The sequence below is a fragment of the Phascolarctos cinereus genome, unplaced genomic scaffold, assembly GCF_003287225.1.
Source record: "Phascolarctos cinereus isolate Bilbo 61053 unplaced genomic scaffold, phaCin_HiC Scaffold_4;HRSCAF=312, whole genome shotgun sequence".
Taxonomy (NCBI): Eukaryota; Metazoa; Chordata; class Mammalia; order Diprotodontia; family Phascolarctidae; genus Phascolarctos; species Phascolarctos cinereus.
Window position 1 is genome coordinate 122273119 of NW_027555847.1, and position 13796 is coordinate 122286914.

Genomic DNA, 13796 nt, shown 5'->3' on the forward strand with positions numbered 1-13796 from the left:
AATCAGGATCTTTTTCAATCCTGATTCCTTTATCCAAAGTGCTGGCTACTCTTACAATCTGATGTCTGCTAATTTGATTTGTCTTTGACTTTAGCTAAGAGACTGATAAACATGTTAATCACTGGACATACTCCTGTGGCACTCCTCTATAAATTCCCTTCTGAGCTGACATGGAATTATTAATGAATAACTGCTTCTTAGATCCATTCATCCATTTCTGAACCAACCAGCTATTTGACCAATCCTGCATCCATACACTATTGTGTAGTTCACATCTCTCCTCCTTTTTTTCATAAAGATAGCATGAAAGATTTTATCAAATGCTTTCCTAAAAACTGGAGAATTCTAGCATTCACTTTTCTGCTGCAACTCTTCTAGTTACAGATGAGGAAACTAAGACCCAAAGAGTTTAGTGTCTTGCTTACATTCTCCATGCTAGTCAGTCGTGGGATCATAGATCTAAGCTGGAAGGGACCATAGAGATCATCTAGTCCAATCTTCTCTTTACAGATAAGGAAACTGAGCTCAGAGAAGCCGAATTGCCCAGGGTCATAAAGATAGTAATGGGCAAAGCTGAGAAAACACCTCAGCTTCTATGACTCAAGTTCAGAGCTCTTTCCACTGCCCCACACTGACTCCTGTGAAAGAACTGAAACAAGTATTCAAGACTCCTGCCTCTAGTCTGGTCTTCTGTCCGGTATACAACACTACAAATAAAAATAACTCACACTTTCATAGATGTTTACAAAGCACATTTCCTCATTAAAGAAAGACTGGTGGGTAGTATATTATTATCCCTATTTTACTTGACTGCTGTTTGGGATCAAGCTGTTCATAAGGGTCTGAGCTGGGATTTTAACCCAGGTCTTTGGACTCTTACACCTATTGCTATTTGTAAGATGCCATGCTGGCTCTCTGTAGTGCATAAACTATATCACAATGCATTAGTTTATCCTAGTAACTAGCCCAGCAAAAAAAAAGGCACTGAGAGTATGACAAAGAGAATAAGAAAGTTTTGATAGGCAGACATGGAAGGCTCCAAAAGGTTGAGGATGCAGGAAAGATGTGGGGAGTGATGGCCATGGTGGGCAGGGGAGAACTGGAGGGTATTAGAAGCCTGGCAGTGTGTGAAATGGGCAAAGACAACTAGAAGGCAGTTAGTAAGGTATTCATAAACAAACGTGGCATGCTTAATGTTTCTGAGGGATGGCTCTGCTAAGTGCTTTTTGTCTACATAGTAGCTAAACTGGCAGAAACTCAGGAGTGTGCCTTATTCTGTCCATGTTATTGTAATGTCTAGCTGGGTTGGAGGAGACATTGGATTGGGGATGAAGGAACCAAAATTTGAATCTCTTCTCTTCTCTCCTCTCTTCTCCTCTCCTCTCCTCTCATCTTCTCTTCTCTCTCTCTGTCTCTATGTCTCTGTCTGTCTCTCTGTCTCTGTCTCTGTCTCTCTCACTCTCTCACTCTCACTCTCTCTCCCTCTCTCCCCTTCTCCTCCCTTCTCCCCCCTTCACTCCCTCTTACCCTCCAACACCTCTAAAAATGGAGGGAGGAAGGTGATGGTGAGTGAGATTTAAATGATCTTTAGGGCTCCCTCAGAGCTCTAAATCTCATGAAAATTAAGATCATAAGAGTTCTGGAATGGTTTGCTGCTTAACCTGTAGGTATAATTACAAACAAACATGGGATGTTAATCCCCTCCCCCATTGGATAAATGCAAGTGATGGTGACTTTTACAGGTAGATCAGTTATTGAACTTTATCAGGTGTGGTCCATGTAGAATAGTCCTGCTGTGTCTTTCTCATTGGAGAAGTCATTTAACTCTCTGTTTTCTAGCAAAGAACAGAGATATAAAGGCAGCAGGGTACAGTGGAAAGAGCGCTGACCCTGGAATCAAAGGATCTGTGTTCAAATTCTACTGATAGCACTTACCTATCCTCTTGGTCCCTTATCCTCTTAGCATCAATTTCTCAATTGTAAAATTAGCAAATTGGACTAGATGACCTATGAGATCTATTCTAGCTTGAGGTCGCTGATCCTATGAAAAGTGGTCTTTGGACTTACTGAGACCCTGGACATATCCTTTTACCTCTATGATCTGTAGAATGAGATAATACGACTGAGATTATTTTTTCTCATACAGTCATTATAAGGATGACACTTGGCAAACCTTAAAAGCACTATGGAAAAGTGAATTATCATTAATGATCAGTCAACTTGTCCAGGACCCATGATCTTATTAGCATGGGAGCTGCTTTTACCAACACAAACCCTTATCCATCAGTACCTTAATAGCTTTGGAGAATTGCCCAAGGATGACCAAGACCAGATGATTTATTCGTGATCACACAGCTAGTAGGTATCCATGGTAGGATTTGAACCCAGAATTCAAGTCCAGCACTCTATTGACTACACCATGCTGTCAATTTACATTGCCATGAATAAAACAAAATTATTTTAATTTATTGATGAGAGAAACTCATGCTTCTTGAATGCTTGCTTTGTATATAGCATTGCATTGAGTGCTGTTGAGGCATATAAAAGGGTTTAAAATGTGATCCCTGACCTTGAGGCAGAACAACCATATGTGAAAAATTAAGTAGCCATGTGAGGCTCCATTGGACAAGTGAGTAATACAGGCAGCAAGTGTCCAAGGAATGAAGAGGGAGACGTCAGGAAAGGCTTTATGGAGAAGGGGAAATTTAACTGGGCCTTGAAGGACTGATATAATTTGGAGAGGCAGAGAGGTCTGGGGGAGGAAAAGGGGGATGTTTCTGGGTTAAGGGGAGAGGGAGTTGTTCAACATAAACAGAAAGTACAGAAATGAGAATGAACAAGGTGCCTTTTGGAAATATTGTGTAAACTATGTTGATACAACACTAAACCTAAAATGATTAAAAATGAGTCTCCCTTTGATAATTCTTAAGGCACTTAACACCAAAGAAAACTCTCTGAACACAAAAGTTGCTTGATAAATGGGGATTGATTGGCTTCAGTATATGTTTATGCCTCAAGGTCATTAGTATGCCCATCGACTAAGTAGGGCAGGGCTGATTTCTAGCTAATAGAATCCGTCCCTTTATAAGGTTCTTTTTGCCACGTCCTACTCTTATTTTATATAACACCAATAGGTAATCAGTGACTAGGATAAATTGGGTGCTATATATTCTTCAGCATTTCTTGAGGGAGGAAGAAACTATTCCCACCTCAAATAATGGGGATTTAGCTGCTATTTGTATTGTTTACTAGCCATTTGTATATGGTGATCATATTAATAACCAGAAACTTGCCCATGGCATTGGGTCAATGCAATTTATAGGTCTTACCACTAGTAAAATAAACTTTATTCTAAAAGGACAGCATTTCTTCCCTGACAATATATTTTGATGATAATTTTTTTTTGTTTGTAGACCAAAATTGAGAAGTAGTATGGTAAGGTGGATAGAGAGAAAACTTCATAGCTAGAAAGATTTGGATTAAAGTCCCACCTCTGACACATACCTTGCCACATCCCTGGGAAAATTACACTCAGTTCTCTAGGTAACTCTCTAAAATTATAAACTGCAAAGAAGATGCATTGGTGGAGGGAGTTTCCTTGCCTGGGTGCTCTCTATCCCAATGAAATCACAGGTCTGGTCCATATCCTTATGTTACAGTTATTTCTGATTAACTTTTCCATAGTTCCCTCTCTCTAAAAAATAACAATTTTATAAAATAGTCAAGCAAAACCACCCAAACCAGCAAGTGCAAATTCAGTTGACCAAGGAAGAATCGTTCCATGCCTCTGTAGCCCCTCACCTCTCTGCCAAGAAGAATATTTTAACATCATTCTGCTGGAGCCAACACTGGTCATTTAATTCAGATTCTATTGTCTGTTAACGTTATCTTCATTTGCATTTGCATTATTGTAGTCATTGTATATATTGTTCTCCTGGTTCTGTTTTCTTAACTCTGTATAAGTTAATGTACCTTCCTATGTTTCAGAGACCTCCTCTTTATTCATTATTTGTGGCTTAATATTCTGTAACATTTGCATATCATAATTTGTTCAGTCATTCCCAAATGAACCATTTTAAGACAACATTTAAACAGAGAACTCAACAAGATATTAAAATCAGGATATTTAGAGGTTTTACTAAAGATAATGTGTCTTGCTCAAGCCTGCCCAGGAATACAGATGTGCTCCCTTCAACCTAATTATCCGCTTTGGGGAGATGGTTCTGAAGAGGGAAGAGAAAGCACCCTCCACTTTGTCCCTAAATTCTCTTCTCTGCTGAAAATGAAGACTTGTGATGTGACTTTAAAATTTTCTAAGATGGCTGACAGGGTAAGGGCAGGGAAGAGTCATATTGGCCATCATCCAAGTCAGAAAATTGCTCTAATTCCTATTTGTGCTTCTAAAAGAGTGTGTAAGGAACTTCGGTGTCTATTTTAATAAATTTTTGAGAACCTTTTACTTAAGAGGTCCTTATTCCAAAGATAATAATTCTTTTCCTTCTGGAAGAGTCAGCCAATTATTTACAGAACAATTATTTGCAGTATATTACAGTCCATGTAATAGGATAGATATTTTCAGTCACCAGAATTTATTGAACTTTCACCCACTTTGTACTGATCCCTGTGCTGAGATGGGGGGTAGGGAGGGGAGTTCATGTAGTATTCAGTTATTTAGCCTAATCAAATAGACTACTCATGGATGTTGTGAGCAGTCTTAACATGATCTCAGATTGTGTATGTCACTGTTTCAGGGATAGAGTCCATTATTTTTCTGCTTCTCTATTGTATCATTCTAGTTATTCTGTCATTCCAGTAATTCTCTGCATTTATACATTCATTTTCCATCTAAAAGTTCAAAATGGTTTCTATATTAAAAGTACCTTCTTTTAACAGATTGTACCAAGGGCACCTTTGAATTCTGAAAATTTGCAACTAAAATGATTTTTTTCTCAGAAAGAAAAAAATAAAACTCCTAGAGAATGAAGGACAAATTAATACCACAATTGTACAGCAGAGCAGAAGAGTTTTCTTTGAATTTGACACATTCACCAAACCAGGAGATATAAACAGATAATTTAGAAAAGAAATGCATATTGACATGAAATGTTATAAACTTAATATAATGTTCACAGTTGAAGAAAAACTAAAAGAAGAAAGAATATTCAAACCCTGGAGAGAATTTCTTGTACTATCTTGTACATCTCTCAGATGGCTAATCCTTGTGCCAAAGAACTTTTCGGTGTCAGTTGTTTATTTTGTCAAGGCCTGTCAATTTTGGACTGCTGGGGTCCCATGTCCTCTGGGGACAATAGGAAAGGGCTCCTGCAGAATCCCTGATTCTGATGCTATAGCCTCCTGTTCTATCTGTATTCCCAGTCCTGGTCCTACAGTTCCCTCCCTGAACAGTTGTGAGAGGCAAATTCCCATTCACCTTGGCTTAGAGTTGGGATTATTAACTTGGTGTTTGCAAACTAGATAGGTAGATAAAGAAATATATATAATATCTATATATATACATATATACATATGTACATATACACATGCATATATGTTTATGTTTATATATACACACATATTTTGTAACTATTTCAATATACTTAATTTCCTTTGTAAGCCTATGTATTTTATTGTATTCAATTAAAAAACTTATTCTGAGAAGGGACTCATAGGATTCACCAGACTGCCAAAGGGGTACATGAATAGAAAAATGGTAATAATACCTAGTTAGAGACCACAGTTATCCATTTAATTTTTTTCACCAAATGATGGGATGTGACAAGTAGAGTGATGTGATTGGAACAATGCATTAGGAAGATAACTATGGCTAGAAGTGCATAAGATGGATTGGATATTAGAGAAACTTGATAGTGGAAAACTGGTTAGGAGGTTACTGTAATAATAACGCAAGTGGGAGTTAATAAAGAGCCTGAAATACAGTAGTAGCACTGGGGAATGGAAAAGAAAGGATTTAAGAGACATTATATGGGTAGAATTGGGAGAACTTGATGACCAATTCTGTGTTGGGGGGTTAAGGAAGAGAGAGGTACCAAAGAAACTCAAAGGTTTTGAGCCTGGATTATTATAAATATTTTATTGCCATTAATAGAAACAGGAAAATTGGGAAAAGAGGTTTTGTGGGGAAGATGAGTTTGGCTTGGTGCACACTGAGCTTGGAGTGAGACATCTGGGAAGAACTGTCCAACCAGTGGGTGGAAATGTAGAGTCAGAAACTTGGGAAAGAAATCAGGACTGGATCTAGCAATTTAGGTGATTTTTGAAGCCATGGGAATTGATAAAAATCACTTAGAGGTTGTGAGAGAGAAGACCAGGATGGAGCCTTAGGAAATAAGTACGTGTAAGGAACTGAAATGAAGAAGAGTTAGTGGATATAGAGAAAAAGCCCTAAGAGAGGTAGGAAGACCAACAAAATGTGGTGTCATGAAGTCCCAGAATGAATGTTCCAAGTGAAGTAATGGCCACAGTATCGAATGCTGCAGAAAGGTCAAGGAACATGAGAACTTCAAAATAGACCATTCCTTTTCATGTGATAAGTCTCTTAAGTGAAGGTCTCCTTAGAATTAGAGAGACGTAGGCGTGTGTGTGTGTGTGTGTGTGTGTGTGTGTGTGTGTGAGAGAGAGAGAGAGAGAGAGAGAGAGAGAGAGAGAGAGAGAGAGAGAGAGAGAGAGTGAGAGGGAGAGAGAGAGAGAAAGTGAGCCAGAGAAGAAGAAAGTAATTGAAGACGTAAGAGAGAGGATAATTGGAACAAGGGCCAGAAGGAGATGGTAAGGGATGAGAAAAAGGACATAAGTGGAGGGTATAGTTTTTCAAAGACAAATAGAAAGGAAAAAAAGAAGAAAACACAGTTGAAGACAGAAGTCTTCTTAGGTAGCTCATTTTCAGTTTAGTATGTCTTGTAGGGTTGGTGAAGGGTAGGCATCAACAGCTAAGGAAAGGTGGCTATAAGTAGAAAAGTAGGTTAATGGTAGGATGGAGTCCCACTATGCCAAAGGGGCAGAGGACCTTAATTGCTCTTGGTCTGACTTAGCTGATTAGATGGGGCCCACTTTAGTTACCACCTCTCAGACATACAGGTGAACTACTTACTTGAATGGAATTTTCACACAGGAAATTTTCAGATGCGAACCAGTTTTCTGGTGGGCAAAGATGCATCTTGAAATTTGAGGCTGTTCTTTTGTATTCAGAAATAATTAAATAGCTGCCAAATACCCTATCATTGACATTGACACATGTGTATGTGTATATATGACATACACACACATTGCTAACTAGGAGAGTATAGGCTATCTGCTCATGCTCAGCTCAAACCTCTTCCTTTATGAGGTCTTCCCTGATACCTCTTCAAACCCTTAGCTCTTAGTGTCTTCCATCCTAAATTACTGAATTTATTTTTTTTTGTATATTTATCTTGTCTTCTTTGATAGAATGTAAGAACCTTGAGAGTAGAAATTGTCATTTTTGTCTTTGTATACTCAGGGCCTAGTATAATGCTTGGCCCATAGTAGACATTTAATAAATGCTGACTGTTTACTTGATAGCACCACTGGGAAAAGAAATATTGTTAATTGTGTCTCTAAGTTTACCTGGGTTGAAAGGAAATATGTAGTTGTAATAATATCATTAGATGGGGTAACTAGGTGGTGCAGTGAATAGAGCTCTGGCCTTAGAGTCAGGAGGACCTGAGTTCAAATTCAGCCTCAGATACTTAACACTTACTAGCTGTGTGACCCTGGGCAAGTCACTTAACCCCAATCACCTCATCAAAAAAAGCAAAAATAATAATAATAATAATATCATTAGAATTAGGACCTTAGAGATCAAGTCCTACCTTATTGTCCTCAAAATCAAAATTAGTTTAATTTTTTTTCTAATAAAAAACATAAATATATCTTATGCAAGCTTTTGAGGAATTGGGTGGAAAGTGGAAGAGTGTGAAATGGAAGAAACAATAACAGATTCCTAAAAGGTAAGATATATAATGTAAAAGAAAAAACTCTGCTAACAAAATGTGGTCTATCAAGTAAGTCCTTTTCCTTAATCACTAAATGGGATAGCTAGTGTGGAAATCCAACCTTAAAAAGTCTTCATTTGGAAACCAAGAAATGGTGTTCTGGGTAGCCCTGGGGAGTAATGGGAAGAGTATTACCAGGTCTGAGGTCAGCATACCTGTGTTCAGAACCCAGCTCAGCCACTTACTATTTGTGTGATCAGAGGGAAGTCACTAGATGTCTCTGGACCTCAGTTTCCCTATACATAAATTGGACTGTGTGATTCGCAAGGTTCCCTTCCTCTCTAGACCTTCTTATCCAGTCAGTGCTTTGCAAAGTGCCTGGTACGTAGTAAGTGTTTATTAAATGCCTGTTGGCTGACTAGCTCCAGGACTCTCTCTGCTTAGTACTTGTGAGTTATGAAATTTTTTTTTCCTCCTCTGCTTTCGATCTGTTAAGTTCACATGTAGTATAGCTAAATCTGTTTTCCACTGTGTATATTTACTTATCCTAACTTGGAAAGGTTTGAGCAGAAATGATAACTCTAAAGCCTCTATATTTGAAAAGTGCCTGTTCTCAATCATTTTTAAGAGGGAAAAGTCATGCCTCACTGGTGAGCAGGCTGTCCTGTGCTTTCCGGCTTCTAGTATTTATGGCACTACACCAGATACTGCAGCACCTGCGTCCTGCTGACCATGTGTGTGCAATCTCTGAAAAGCAAGGCATGGATAGGAAAGTAATAGAAGGGGCCACTGACTTTTCTTTAGGAAACAAAAGATTATTTATTTATAATGAGGTGATCAGTGTGTAGGCCATGTGTGATAGGTATGGACAAGAGAGGAGCCTGTCCTCTGAAATACCTCATTTAACACAAAGAGTGGGCATGGGAGGGGAATGAAGTGGTCACATTCATGACTCATCGTCCTGATCTTAGAATATTTGGCTAATGTCTCCTGGGGTAGGGACTATCAGGAGTGCAGAGACCAGGAAAGAGATAGAGAAGTGCTGGTTGTATCTGTTAGCATACCACATGCTCCATGACAGCAGGGACCATCTCTTACCTAAACTCTGTATCTTCCTCTGGGCTTGACACAATGTCGTACGCATAATAAGCATTTGATAAATATTATATGAATGAGTGAATGAATAAAGGGACTGGATTGAGACCAGTGTCAGTAAAGCTGTTTCTTTTAGATTGGCTTAAGTGAAAAGGAAAGTAGCATGTTTCATAAAATTTTCTCTGTGTTAGACGCTGGGACAGTCCATACCCTTTGAACCAGAAATTGCAATGCTAGATGTATACTCCAAGGAGAACAACAACATAAAGGCCTTACACGTCACAAGATGTTTTTAAAAGCAGAGAACTGGAAACAAATCAAAGTCCATCACTTGGGAACTGACTGCATAACATAAATGTAATGGAATGTTACAGTGCTATAAAAAATGATGAATATGAAAAAAAAAACAGAGAAGCAGGAGAAATCTTATCTGAACTGTTGCAGAGTGAAGAAAACACAATCAGGAAAATATTATACCCAATTCCTGCAGTAATGTAAATGGAAAGAAAAAAACACTGAAACTGAACATCAGATAACATATAATGACTAAGCCTGGTCCTGAAGAAGAAAGAAGAAAATGTACCTTCCCTTCCTCTCTTCTTTGCAGCTGTGGGGGACTACAGATGTGAAAGAGTACTTATATTGTCAGACTCAGTTCGTACATTTGTTAGTTTGCTGAGCTGCTTTTTATAGTCCTCTTATTCTTCATTATAAGCAGTGGTCTCTGGGTTGGGGAAAGATATAGATGGAAATTTAGGCAATATAAAAACAAAAGCGATTAATATTTTTAAGAGAGGGAACCTAATAGACAGCAAAACTATACTAGTGGGGGACCTGAACCTCCCCCTCTCGGCACTAGATAAGTCTAACCACAAAATAAACAAGAAAGAAGTTAAGGAGGTGAATAGAACATTAGAAAAGTTAGGTATGATAGACCTCTGGAGAAAACTGAATGGGGATAGAAAGGAATATACTTTTTTCTCGTCAGTACATGGCACATACACAAAAATTGACCATGTACTAGGGCATAAAAACCTCACAATCCAATGCAGAAAGGCAGAAATATTAAATGCATCCTTTTCAGATCATGATGCAATAAAAATTATATGTAATAAAGGGCCATGGAAAGATAGACTAAAAAATAATTGGAAACTAAATAATCTAATCCTAAAAAATGATTGGGTCAAACAACAAATCATAGAAACAATCAATAATTTCATTCAAGAGAATGACAATAATGAGACAACATACCAAAACCTATGGGATGCAGCGAAAGCAGTTCTTAGGGGAAGTTTTATATCTCTAAATGCTTACATAAATAAAATAGAAAAAGAGGAGATTAATGAATTGGGCATACAACTAAAAAAACTAGAAAAAGAACAAATTAAAAATCCTCAACTAAACACCAAATTAGAAATATTGAAAACCAAAGGAAAAATTAATAAAATTGAAATTAAGAAAACTATTGAACTAATAAATAAAACTAAGAGCTGGTTTTATGAAAAAACAATAAAATAGATAAGCCTTTGGTTAATTTAATTAAAAAAAAGAAAGAAGAAAACCAAATTACTAGTATCAAGAATGAAAAGGGCGAAGCTACCACCAAGGAAGAGGAAATTAAAACAATAATTAGGAATTATTTTGCCCAACTATATGCCAACAAATTTGACAATCTTAGTGAAATGGATACATATTTACAAAAATATAAATTGCCCAGATTAACCGAAGAGGAAGTAAAATACTTAAATAACCCCATCTCAGAAAAAGAAATTGAACAAGCCATTGATGAACTCCCTAGGAAAAATCTCCAGGGCCAGATGGATTTACATGCAATTCTATCAAACATTTAAAGAACAATTAATTCCAATACTATATAGACTATTTGGGAAAACAGGTGAAGAAGGAGTCTTACCAAATTCTTTTTATGATACAAATATGGTGTTGATACCTAAACCAGGAAGAGTCAAATAGAGAAAGAAAATTATAGACCAATTTCTCTAATGAATATAGATGCAAAAATTTTAAACAAAATACTAGCAAGTAGATTGCAGCAACTTATCACAAGAATAATACACTATACCAGGAATGCAGGGTTGGTTCAATATTAGGAAAACTATCAGCATCATTGAGCATATCAACAACAAAACCAACAGAAACCACATGATCATCTCAATAGATGCAGAAAAAGCTTTTGATAAAATACAACACCCATTCCTATTAAAAACACTAGAAAGCATAGGTATAAATGGAGTCTTCCTTAAAATAATAAATAGCATATATCTAAAACCTTCAGCAAGCATTATATGTAATGGGGACAGGCTAGAAGCATTTCCAATAAGATGGGGGTGAAACAAGGATGTCCATTATCACCACTGTTATTCAATATTGTACTGGAAACCTTAGCTTTAGCAATAAGAGAAGAAAAAGAAATTGAAGGCATTAGAATAGGCAAAGAAGAAACAAAGCTATCACTCTTTGCAGATGACATGATGATATACTTAGACAATCCTAGAGAATCAAGTAAAAAACTACTTGAAATAATAAACAACTTTAGCAAAGTTGCAGGCTATAAAATAAACCCACATAAATCATCAGCATTTCTATATATTACCAACAAAGCCCAACAGCAAGAGATAGAAAGAGAAATCCCATTTAAACTTACTGTAGACATTATAAAATATTTAGGAGTCTACCTCCCAAAACAAACCCAGGAACTCTATGAACACAATTACAAAACACTTTTCACACAAATAAAATCAGATCTAAATAATTGGAAAAACATCAGTTGCTCATGGGTAGGCGAGCTAATATAATAAAAATGACAATCCTACCTAAGCTAATTTACTTATTCAGTGCCATACCAATCAAACTACCAAAAAATTATTTTATAGAGTTAGAAAAAATAATAACAAGATTCATTTGGAAAAACAAAAGGTCCAGAATATCAAAGGAACTAATGAAAAGAAATGCAGGGGAAGGTGGCCTAGCAATTCCAGATCTTAAATTGTATTATAAAGCAGCAATCATCAAAACTGCTTGGTACTGGCTAAGAAATAGGGAGGTGGATCAGTGGAATAGGTTAAATATGCAAGACACAGTAGTAGTCAATGACTATAGTAATCTATTATTTGATAAACCCAAAGACCCCAGCTTCTGGGATAAGAACCCACTCTTTGAAAAAAACTGCTGGGAAAACTGGAAAAGAGTATGGCAGAAACTAGGCATAGACCCAAATCTCACACCATATACCAAAATAAAGTCAAAATGGGTTCATGACTTAGATATAAAGGCTGATACCATAAGTAAACTGGGAGAACAAGGAATAGTTTACCTATCAGATCTATGGAGAACAGAAGAATTCATGACCAAACAGGAGATAGAGAACATTATGAAAAGCAAAATGGATAATTTTGATTACATTAAATTGAAAAGTTTTTGCACAAACAAAGCCAATGCAACTAAGATTAGAAGGAAGGTAGAAAATTGGGAAAGAATTTTTACAACCAGTCTCTCTGATAAAGGCCTCATTTCTAAAATATATAGAGAATTAAGACAAATTTATAAGAACACAAGCCATTCCCCAATTGATAAATGGTCAAAGGATATGAACAGACAGTTCTCAGATGAAGAAATTAAAGCCATCTATAGTCATATGAAAAAATGCTCTAAATCGTTACTGATTAGAGAAATGCAAATCAAAACAACTCTGAGGTACCACATCACACCTATCAGATTGGCCAACATGACAAAACAGGAAAATGATAAATGTTGGAGAGATGTGGGAAAATTGGAACACTAATACATTGTTGGTGGAGTTGTGAAATGATCCAACCATTTTGGAGAACAATTTGGAACTATGCCCAAAGGGCTACAAAAATGTGCATACCCTTTGATCCAGCAATAGCACTTCTAGGGCTATATCCCAAAGAGATCAAACAAATGGGAAAAGGACCCACATGTACAAAAATATTCATAGCAGCTCTTTTTGTGGTGGCAAAGAATTGGAAATTGAGAGGATGCCCATCAATTGGGGAATGGCTGAGCAAGTTGTGGTATATGAATGTAATGGAATACTATTGTGCTATAAGAAATGATGAACAGTCTGACTTCAGAAAAACCTGGAAAGACTTATATGGTCTGATGCTGAGTGAAGTGAGGAGAACCAAGAGGACTTTGTACACAATAACAGCCACGTTATGCAATGACTAAGATTGTTAAACTGAACCTTCTCAGCATCAAGGATCTAAGACATCTCCAGAGGCCTCGGGATGGAAAATGCTGTCCACATCCAAAGAAAGAACTATGGAAGTCGAATCGCTATCACTTATGTTTACCTTCTGTTGAGTTTTGTTTCATCTTTCTGATGGTTCCTCGTGTTGGTTTTAATTTTTACTTACAACTTCGCTAATGTGAAAATATGTTTAATGGGTATGTAAATGTAAAGCCTATATCAGATTGTGCACCATCTTGGGGAGGGTGGGGGGGAGGAAAAGGGAGAAAAATTTTCAACTCAAAAGCGTATGGAAAAAATAAAAAAAATTTAAATTTAAAAAAAAAAAGGAAAAGGATCTATATATACAAAAATATGGATAGCAGCTCTTTTAGTGGTGGCAAAGAATTGGAAATTGAGGGGATGCCCATCAATTGGGGAATGGCTGAGCAAGTTGTGGTGTATTATTGTGGTGGAATATTATTGGGTTGTAAGAAGTGATGAGCAGGATACTTTCAGAA

At 37.0% G+C, this 13796-nt stretch overlaps 1 protein-coding gene across 1 annotated transcript in view; it reads left to right on the top strand.

Annotated features, from left to right (window-relative positions):
• LOC110221664 (histone-arginine methyltransferase CARM1-like) overlaps window positions 1-13796 on the top strand; it is a 252429-nt gene that overhangs the window by 94370 nt on the left and 144263 nt on the right. The gene's annotated exons all lie outside the window — the stretch shown is intronic.